At 51.3% G+C, this 10,318-nt stretch overlaps 1 protein-coding gene and 1 long non-coding RNA gene across 17 annotated transcripts in view; one reads left to right on the top strand and one right to left on the bottom strand.

The window, feature by feature from the left end:
• Klc1 (kinesin light chain 1) overlaps positions 1-1,859 on the bottom strand; it is a 50,122-nt gene extending 48,263 nt beyond the window's left edge. For 15 of the 16 annotated variants that reach the window (XM_085697997.2, XM_085697991.2, XM_085697993.2 and 12 more), the window contains exon 1: positions 1,701-1,859. The gene's annotated coding sequence lies outside the window, so the exon portion shown is untranslated. Of the gene's footprint in view, positions 1-1,544; positions 1,664-1,700 lie in introns of those variants that run through there. The other variant, XM_085697988.2, reaches the window with a different exon arrangement.
• On the top strand, positions 842-9,764 carry LOC148120435 (uncharacterized). Its single transcript, XR_015739178.1, has 2 exons — positions 842-1,425; positions 9,202-9,764. It is a non-coding gene; the product is annotated as an uncharacterized LOC148120435 (long non-coding RNA).
• The last annotated feature ends 554 nt before the right edge of the window (positions 9,765-10,318 follow it).

Below are 10,318 nucleotides of genomic sequence, written 5' to 3' on the forward strand. Positions count from 1 at the left end.
CCACATATCACAGGCTCTGAGATTTTAAACAGAACCACTGCATTCTTACAAATACTTAAGACACAGAACAGTCCAATCTCCTACAACTGGGGTTTGTGGGCAGTCCATGAAAGAAGATCCCTAACTATAGCAGCCTTAGAAGACTCAAGTTGGTCCAGTTTCCTAGTGGGGTTTTCACCGTCCTATTACAATGCATTCCAGGCTAATTTTGATTCAAGGCTTAGTCATGCTGTATAAAAAGGCTTGGAATTTAAGTAACGAAAATAATCAAAAAATGCCATCTACCCCTCTACATAGCAATTTAAATAGTATATAATTATTTTGTTCTCACCGCTCTCCCCCACTCCCGTTTTTCTGTGTAGCCCTGACTGCCCTGAAACCCACTCTGGAGATCTACCATTGGGATCAAAGGTTTTTGCCGCCACCTCCTGAGCCTCTCTAAAGACATCATTTTTGCAAGCACACCAGATCATCACTTAATATGTAAATTCTCAACCTATTTAAATAATAAAACAGTCGCAGTCAGTGACAATTCCAACACAATACACCTGCAAACTTCGTTATAATGCCATCCACTCCATCACACATTAATATTACTTTTTGAAAGCTTTAATTTTTTTCTTTTTTAATGGGAAGGGGGCTCCACATGTAACAAGGAAAAGCACTTCAGGCTGGGCACGTTCAGGTCGCCAGGAAGATTCCACACCCGGCCACTGAAAGAAATAGACTGGCTGGCCCCAGGCCACGGACCACAGCATGACAGCACGCCGCCCAGGGCGGTGCCGAGGAGAGGTGGGGGCTGGAAGGGCGGGGAAGTCTAAGACAAAGCCAGCCGGCTGACCCCCAACACACACACCACCAGCGCTGCCGCCTCCCAGGGACCTCAGCTTTGGGACCCTAAGCCCGCAGCTGCCATTGAAAGGCCGTCCCCACCCCGGGGCCTAAGTCAGGGCGGGGCCCTGAACACAGTTGGGACAGAAGCCTCAGGGACACAGGAGAGGAGCGGAGAAGAGCAAAAGGGAAGGGGCAGGGACCCGAGCCTAAAGTGCAGGCAGAGAGGACTGAGCCCCGAACCTGGAGGGTCAGGGGTGGAGAAGGAACGAGTACTTCAACCCAGACAGGCGAAGACCGAGAAGGGACAGGTCCCGAACCAGGACTGGCGGGGAGGGGACAAGAGCTTCAGTCTGCAGAGGTGCAAGCAGAAAGATGACAAAGACCCCAGAAAGAAGTGGCGCAGACAGGGCAGGAACCCAAACCAGGGGCACAGGTAGACAGGGGATAGGAGGACCGCATCCAGCAGGAGCTCAGGGAGGTGACAAGAGACCCGAGTCTGGAAAAGAGCAAGCACCGGAGGAGAAACCCCAGGCTGGACGGGCACCGGCTCGGAGAGGACAAGGACAGCAGAGTGCAGGCGCACAGGCAGAGGTGACGGAGACCGGGGCTCTGGGAGGCGCAGGCAGCGCGGGGAGGGGACCCGAGCGTGCAGACACGGGTGAAAGGGCCGGGACGGGGTCTGGGTCGGGGCGGAGGGCCAGGATCACAACCTGGAAGGGCCGGGTGCAGATGCGGCGGTGGACTGGAAGGGCCGGGGAGCCTCAGCCTGGAGGATGCGGGCGGGAAGGGGTCGCGGCTGCGTCTGGAGCGCTGCGCACCAGCCGCTCGGAGCCCGGGGCGGGGCGGGGACGGGGCCGCGCACTCACCGTCCGATCGGGAGCGCCGCGCTGGTCGCGCTGTCACAGGCCTAAGCCGCGCAGAGCCCAGCCGCCTCAGCAGCAAGTAGCGCCTCCGCGGCCGCCCCGCAGCATCCTCACCCCGACCCGCGCTCCGCAGCCTCGCGCCACCGCTCCACCGCCGAAAATGGCGTCGCCGGCGCCGCGCCCGCCCCACAATGCCGCGCGCCGTGACGTCATCCACCTTCGCGCCGCGGGGCGGGGCTCAGGGGAAACTGAGGCGGAGGTCCACGATGCTGGGCTCTCCAGAATCCTCTGGTCCGCGTGCAATCGCCTCTGGCTCGGAGGCCTTATCCGTCATACCTCAAGGGACAGAGGAGGGGGAAGGATGCCAGGCGGCCAGGGCACACCCTCCGCGGCTCGCTCCTAACCACAGCCCTCGACCTCCAGCCTGGCCCGAAGGGCAGGCTTGCCAGCTCCGGTTGCTTCTGGGCCTCGCACAGCCGCCTGGCACCCCAGCTGCAGGCCTGACTCAGCAGCCGGCTGGAGGGCACGCTGAGTCAGTGGCAAGGCCGAGCTTGCCTGTCCCAGCTTGGGAACCCTCCAGGTCCCAGCAGTTGTCCCCAGAGAGGCCCGGTGGCATTACTAAGGGGTAGGGGTTGCGAGTGCCAGTCTCCCCACCTAGGCAACCACGGCCCTCCTCTGATGATGGTATTGCTGGGCAGTGACACCTGTCCACATCAGGAAGGAAGGTGCTTTGGGTCTTAACAGCAGATCCAGTTACTTTGACTTAAAGAACAAAGACTGGCTAATAAGGAGAAAGCTCCGGAGAGCATAGCAGCTCAGATTAGCCTGAAGAGAGGCTGTGGGGTCTCAATCAAGTAAAGCCCCAGCACACAAACTGCTGTTTGGCTGTGTGTCACCAGCTCTTCAGCCAGTACGCCTGCTCCTGGCCAGGTGCACTCGGAAAGAAAGGAGGCTAAGCAGAAGCCCACTCCATCCCGCGGTCAGTCGCGGCCCCTCAGAGCCCTGTACACCTTGCACCCTTCTTCAAGAAAGGGCGAAGACTACCTCCTCTTTTTTCATCTGTCCCTTGCCATCACTTTATTTATGCTTTAGGATCTTTCCTTTACCCATTCAACTGATGTCCACTAAGCTCTCACATGGGACGACCCAGGTGTATAAAGTGGCAGATGATGTCTGCTTCCATTCCAGCAAGGCTGCAGAAAGACTTGCTGAAACGGTAAAACAACAGACAGGTGAACGGCCAAACTCCAAGGTCAGAAAGGTGTGCTGATACCGAAAATATAGGTATGGACCCACAATGAAGCATAGAACGCTCCAGTAAAACCCTGGGACAGGAGCACCCCTGTTGTGTTGAGGGAAAGAAAAGAGGTAGGCTGGGAGGTGGTGGCACACGCCTTTAATCCCAGCACTAGGGAGACAGAGGCAGGTGAATCTGAGTTTGAGGCCAGCCTGATCTACAAAGCAAATTCCAGGACAACCACAGATGTTGCTCAGAGAAATCCTGTCTTGAAAAACCAAAAATAAGAAAATTTTTTTTTAAAAAAGGAAAGAAAAGACCAAGCTAATCAACACTGCCACAGCCACACATCCCTCTCAGCACCAGGGTAAGACTCCTTAGTTTGGTCTACGGTCTTCAAGGCCCACAGGGCCTGGTTATGCTGACCTCTGTTTACCCTGTCCTTAGCTGCCCTCATCTGTCCCCGAGTTTGCATGCCACACTCAGTTCAGCATCCACTTTCTTAGAATGTTGCATGACTTTCTGGGAAGACAGACATCTGTTCCGGGGCTGGAGAGATGGCTAAACAGTTAAGAATGCTGAGCTTTCAGGACTGGAGTTCTGTTCCCAGCACCCACGTGGGGGAAATGCTCACAATTGCTGTAACTTCAGCTCCAGAGCATGTGTGGCCCTCTTCTGGCCTCTGTGATGCCTACACACATGGGCACACACCCACACACATACATAAATGAACAAAGAACTCCATCCTAGTGCAGCTGAGCCAGCAGTAAGGGTGACTCCAGGGTAGCTGTACCACCGAAGGCCACCCAGCCTGTGTGACAGCTCACAAAAGCTGCACCGCTGGAGCCCCATCCTGTTAACCTATCACCCCAATACACCCAGGACCTCTCAAGACTATGGACAGCTGGGGGCAGGAAGGAGTGGTCACTGGAATCTTGGGTGAGGGTCTGGTACCTCTCCTGGGAGTGGTAACACTTCCTTCCCATGCTAGCCAGCGCTGTATCTTCTTGCTTCTTTTGTTACCATGCCTGCAGAGCCAAGGTATTCTGTAGGTTCCCTTACAATCTCTGCTCCATTGTGGCCATGGTCATGTTATTCTCACAAGAATAGACCACAATATATGTTGTTTGTCCCCAGTACTCCAAGACTCAAGCAAGAGTCACGACCATGCCAGCACGGCCAAAGCCTCCGCCAGGCTGCCACCTTCCCTTCCCCTACTATGCAGCGTTCACACTGCCGTTTGTCCCTTGACCTGAGCGTCTGCCTCAGAGCAAAGGGTATGCAGCTGGGCAGTGGAGGAAGAGGTCAAGCTGACCCTTGGCCTCACCCCTTCTGGTGGAAGCGACACCCAAACCCTTGGAGTCTTTGACTTCTGTCATGACTCTCAGAATTCCTGCCAGTTCTTAGAGCCTTTAATAGCTGAGGTTGCTCCCCAACGGGTGGGGCTGGCCAAAGCAAAAGGCAGAGATGCTATGTTCTGCTGCCCAAATATTCGGCAGGACAGCTGTCTGGCGGCCTGGGGGAAAAGCAGTCTCTAAATTAGCCACACCCACCTCTGAGACCATAGCACCCACCCTTGCATGAATAAGCTGTGTCTCATGTATACGATGTATACAATGCAATGTCTCATCCCATTTGTCTTTTTTTTTAAAAAAAAAATGTTTTGAGACAGTCTCATGTATCCCAAGTAGACCTCAAACTCATTATGAACTGAGGATGACCTTGAATGTGTGAACCTCTTGCCTCCACCTCCCAAATGCCGGGATTATAGGCATGCACCACCACATCCAATTCATACAGTCCTGTGGATTAAACACTGGGTTTTGTGCACGCTAGGCAAGCACTCTGCAAACTGAGCTATATCTCCGGCCTTGTGTTGTCTCTGTTGGCCCTCTGACCCTCAGTGCTTCTGACTTGGAGGCTGGCAGAACCAAGGAGTTATGTCCCATGTGAGGTTAGCCTTGGTAGTGAGAAGGCCTCAGCAGGTGGCACTGAGCCAGCAGACATATTATCTACCCATGCCAGTGAGCCTAAGGAACAGGGCCCTGGGAACAAATATGAAGTTACCAGGGCAAAGCCTTAACACCTGATTGTGAGCTCCATGAGCCTCTGAGCACCTCTGGGACCAGCTGAAGGGTTGGGGGGCTATGCCATCATGAGGCAACAAGGGACCTGGCCAGCCCTGCTCCCCACTAGGGTTGCTCCAGCTGCAGCAGGCTGGTTCAGTAAGAGTGAGTGCTGGTCTTGGGTACTTTTCTATCCAGTAAGCGCTGCCTGTCTGCTTCTCCACCATTTGCCCTTCCCAGATGGAAATGTGTGGTCCTCTGCCCTCATAGCTTCCATCTACTTTAGCCTCTGGCCCTTCTGCCCTGACAGATCAATAAACTGCCTGGAAATGTGAACCAAAGCTGGGTTTCAACTTGCAGATTTGATTTTTGTCCTAATTAGGATTACTATTGTTGTGACGAAACACATGATCAAAAGCAAATTGGGAAGGAAAAGGTTTATTTGGCTCAAACCTCCACATTGTTGTTCCTCACTGGAGGAAATCAGGACAGGAACTCAAACAGGACAGGAACCTAGAGGCAGGAGCTGATGCAGAGGCCATAGAAGGGTGCTGCTTACTAACTTGCTCCCCGTGGTTTGCTCAGCCTGCTTTCTTATAGAATCCAGGACCACTAGCCCAGGGGTGGCCCCACCCACAATAGGCTGGGCTCCTTCTCATTGGTGACTACCTGAGAAAATGCCATACAGGCTTGCCTACAGCCCAGTCTCATGGAGGTGTTTTCTCAACTGAGGATCCCTTGTGTCAAGGGGCCTTGTGTCGAGCTGACAAAATTAGCTAGCACAGTGTCCTTTGGTTTCTTTTTGAAATAAGGTCTCAGGTAGCCTAGGTTGGCCTCAAAGTCCCTCTGTAGTTGGGGTGACCTTGAACTTCTGTTCCTCCTGCCTCCACCTCCTAAGAGCTGGGACAATAGGCATAGACCAAATATATATACTGGTTTTTGTTATTGTTTGTTTTTGAGACAAAATCTCATTGGGATTGCAAAACTGTAGGTAGCCTGTAACAGGTGCTGAGGTGAAGCTGCAATCTCTGGTTAAAGAATAGTGAAGTAGCAGGGCTGTGGTGGCACACACCTTTAATCCCAGCACCAGGGAGGCAGAGACAGGCAGATCTCTGTGAGTTCTAGGCCAGCCTGGTCTACAGAGTTCCAGGACAGGCTCCAAAGCTACAGAGAAACACTGCCTCAAAAAACAAATACAAACAAACAATCAAAATCATCTTTTTTAAAAAATATTTATTTATTTATTATGTATACAATATTCTGTCTGTGTGTATGCCTGCAGGCCAGAAGAGGGCACCAGACCCCATTGCAGATGGTTGTGAGCCACCATGTGGTTTCTGGGAATTGAACTCAGGACCTTTGGAAGAGTAGGCAATGTTCTTAACCTCTGAACCATCTCTCCAGCCCCCCAAATCATCTTTTTAATGTAACTATGGATGGGTATCTGTCTTAAGAGACGGGAGGCTGAGGTTGTCCACAAATGCCCTAGAAGAGAGGAAAAGAGGACGTAGGGAAGAGAAGGAAGGAGAGGAAGAAGAGAGGAGGATGAAGAACGACAGGATGAAGCTGGGGATGTTAGCAAAGAGGACACCCACTGGAAGGCTTCATAATGCAGTCCGTTTAAGGTTGTGCCCCGCCGGGAGGCAGCTGGAGGACAGATGAGTGGGCGACAGGACTGCACTGCCCTCAGAACATGCAGTCCCCTCCTGACCTGGGCAGCCTTGTTGTGTGCAGGGCTCAGGGAAGAGTCAACGGGGCAAACCCGTCCTGGTATCCGGCCCTGGGGCTGATCCAGCTCCTGCAGATCACACCCTTTCTGGTCTAAGGCTTTAATTCTAAAAATGCAACTTCCAGGCAGTTTTTCCTTTGCAGAGTCAGAACTGCCCAGCACAAACCTGCAGGGCTGCTGACCTCAGAAAGGCAATGCTGCGCTGAGAACCAGCGCAGGGAAGCAGGGGGTCCCATAAGTGGCAGCCTGGCCATCGCTGCCCCTCACATGCCTATGGGGGCTGTGGCCCGGGGGTTTGTGTGGACAATCCAGCTTCTTCACTGAATGCCTGCACTCTGAGAGAATGGTACCTAAGACTCCCCCAAGCTCTGCAGGCCACCACATTACTGTCAACACAATTGTGACTCAGGAGGTCTTGGTGGCTGTTCTCACGTGACTCTGGAAACATGGGCCCTACATGCATGCCCTGGAGGCCTGAGTGCAGCTGGAGGAGGAGCCCCAAGTCTTAAGAAAGCTACTGCCAATTGTGTGTGGTGGTGCACTCTTTGAGTTCGAGGCCAGCCTGGTTGACAAATGAAGTTCCAGGACAGTCAGAGATGCACAGAGAAAGCTGTCTTGAAAAACAGGGAGGAGGGAGTCCACAGCCTACTACAAGGAAAGGGGTGACAGGATGGCTTGGTGGCAGGCAGAAAGGACACAGCTGCCACACAGACAGGTCTAACTGCACGTGCACTTGGAACTTCATCACATACTCTGAGCTCAGGCTGGCCTCAGACTTGCGGGACTGGTCTTGAATTCCTAATCCTCTTGCCTCCATGCCCCAAACCTCCCAACAACCAGGATTACCATGCTGGTATGCACAACCAGATCCTCCTTTCTTTTTCCTCCTTTTAAGGTAAGGTCACATTATATAGCCCCTGGCTAACCTGGAACTCACTTTGTAGACCAGGATGGCCTCAAACTCAGAGAACCTCTTGCCTCTGCCCAGCCAGTGCTGGTCTAAAGGCGTGTGCTCCACGCCTGGTTGGGATTTTCCTTCCAAACTCTAATCAGCTGCCCTATAGTTTAGCTTCTGCTTCAGTCCATTCTTTGTCTTCAAGCTTCCTTTTGTGTCCATTCTATTTATTTATTTATTTATTTATTTATTTATTTATTTATTTATTTTTGAGACAGAGTTTCTCTGTGTACCTTTGGAGCCTGTCCTGGAAATTGCTCTGTACACCAGGCTGGCCTCGAACTCACAGAGATCTACCTGCCTCTGCCTCCCTGGTGCTGGGACTTTCACCATTACCACACCCTCGTAGTCAGACTTTCTCTGTCCTGCGAGCCAGCTCCCAAATAACCACACAGAACTTCTTATTAATTATAAAAGTTCAGACAATAACGTAGGCTTATTACTAACTAGCTCTTACAACTTAACTTATTTTTATCAATCTACACATTGCCACATGACTTGTGGTATTTAACTGTCCTCCTGCATGTCTTGCTCCCTCTCCATCTGGCTGGTGACTCTACCCTTCTTCCCAGAGTTGTCTCTGTTTGGTTCTCTTGCCTGTATCTCCTCCTGCCTAGCTATAGGTCATTTAGCTCTTTATTAAACCAATGAGAGCAACACATCTTCAGAGTTTACAAAAAGATTATTCTGTAACACCTTGTGTCCATTCTTGATTTATTTTTAGTTATTTGTTGTTGTTGTTATTCATTTTGTTTTGAGATAAAGTCTTACTGTGTAGATCTCTCTGACTTTTGTTATTTGAGAGGTAGAGCAGACAGACCTCAAACTCATGGAGATCTTCCTGTCTCTGTCTGAGTTCTGGGATTAAAATGCATATACCTACATATCTAGAAAATTATTTTATTAATGAGGCTAAAAACCCACACAAGGGCCAAGCAGTGGTGGTGCAAACCTTTAATTCCAGCTCTCAGGAGGCAGAGGCAGGTGGATCTCTATGAGTTCGTGGCCAGCCTGGTCTACAGAGCAAGTTCCAGGACAGGCTTCAAAGCTACACAGAGAAACCCTGTCTCGAAAAACCAAAAAAAACAAACAAACAGACAGAGAGATAAAACAACAAGAGGGGCCCCAAAATTCCCAGTTATATAAACTCCATTGGGACTTCCCAAAATTTCCAGCAATACTTCTTTCCTGCTGTTTAAGTCTTTAGTTGGCTGAGAAATTAAACCCATTCCTACACCCTAGACAGGATCAAAACACACAGAGATCCAACCACCTCTACCTCCCACAAACTGGAATTAAAAGCATGTACCTACACACCTGGCTTTTCTGTTTTTGTTTTGTGTGTGTGTGTGTGTGTGTGTGTGTGTGTGTGTGTGTGTGTGTGTGTGTGTAGAGACAGCATTTCATTCTGTAGCCCAAGCTGGTCTCAAACTCACGGCAATCCTCCTGCCTCAGCCTCCCTAGCTGTTGGGATTATAACTGTGTGTCATCAGACTCATCATTGTTATGTTGTATAGCCTGCAGGTCTTGCCACATAGCTAGTGACCTGAAGAGTTCTGTTCCAGCTGTGTGACTGGAAGCCCTACCAGACGTGACATTTCCCTGATACGTACCCACAGGCCATGTGACCTGTTCCTTCTGCCTTTCCCCACTCCATGGACTGACCATCTGCCGGTGGTTACAGCTTGGCTTGCTCCTGTATCAACGGGATAGTGAGGTAGTGGCACTGTCACACCTTCCAGAGTGACATCACCCACATCACCACTCCATGGACTCAGCATCTGCCTGTCAGTGGTTACAGCTTGGCTTGCTCCTGTATCAACGGGATAGTGAGGTAGTGGCACTGTCACACCTTCCAGAGTGACGTCACCCACATCATCACTCCATGGACTCAGCATCTGCCTGTCAGTGGTTAGATCTTGGCTTGCTCCTGTATCAGCGGGATAGTGAGGTAGTGGCACTGTCACACCTTCCAGAGTGACGTCACCCACATCACCACTCCATGGACTCAGCATCTGCCTGTCAGTGGCTAGAGCTTGGCTTGCCCTTGGTCTCACGTGATTAAAGCCTCTCAGACATCCGGGGGCCTCTGCCGGACTTTTGTGCATCATCCCAGTCAACGTGGTGTCTCAGAGTGTCCCGTTTGTGCTGCTAGAGTTTGAACCCAGGGCCTCGTGTATGTAGGCAGAGACCCTGAGCCGACCCAGGCTCCTCTTTGCAGCTTAAAGTTGCATTTTCTTCATGATAATCATGCTGAAAATACCACATGCTTACTGCACATTTATATATCTATCTACCTTTAGGTTTATTTATGAAACACAGGGTCTCATGTAGCCAAGACTTGACCTCCAAGTCACTACATAGCCAAGGGTGACCTTGAACTTCTTGGAACTCAGGGCTTCCTGCTTGCTAGGCAGGCACTCAAGGACCTGAGCCACATCCCCAGCACACATATCCATCTTACGAAGCACAGATTCAAATCTTTGCCTTGTTTTCTTGGGGGGGGGAGTCTTTTTGCTTTTATTTTTGGGTTTATTACATAACCCAAGGTCATGATCCTCCTGCCTCAAGCTCCTGAGTACTAGAATTACAAGCGTCACCAAAACACCTGGCTTCAACTGTCTCGTTCTAAGA

The sequence above is a fragment of the Myodes glareolus genome, chromosome 11 (genome assembly GCF_982192425.1).
Source record: "Myodes glareolus chromosome 11, mMyoGla1.1, whole genome shotgun sequence".
NCBI lineage: Eukaryota > Metazoa > Chordata > Mammalia > Rodentia > Cricetidae > Myodes > Myodes glareolus.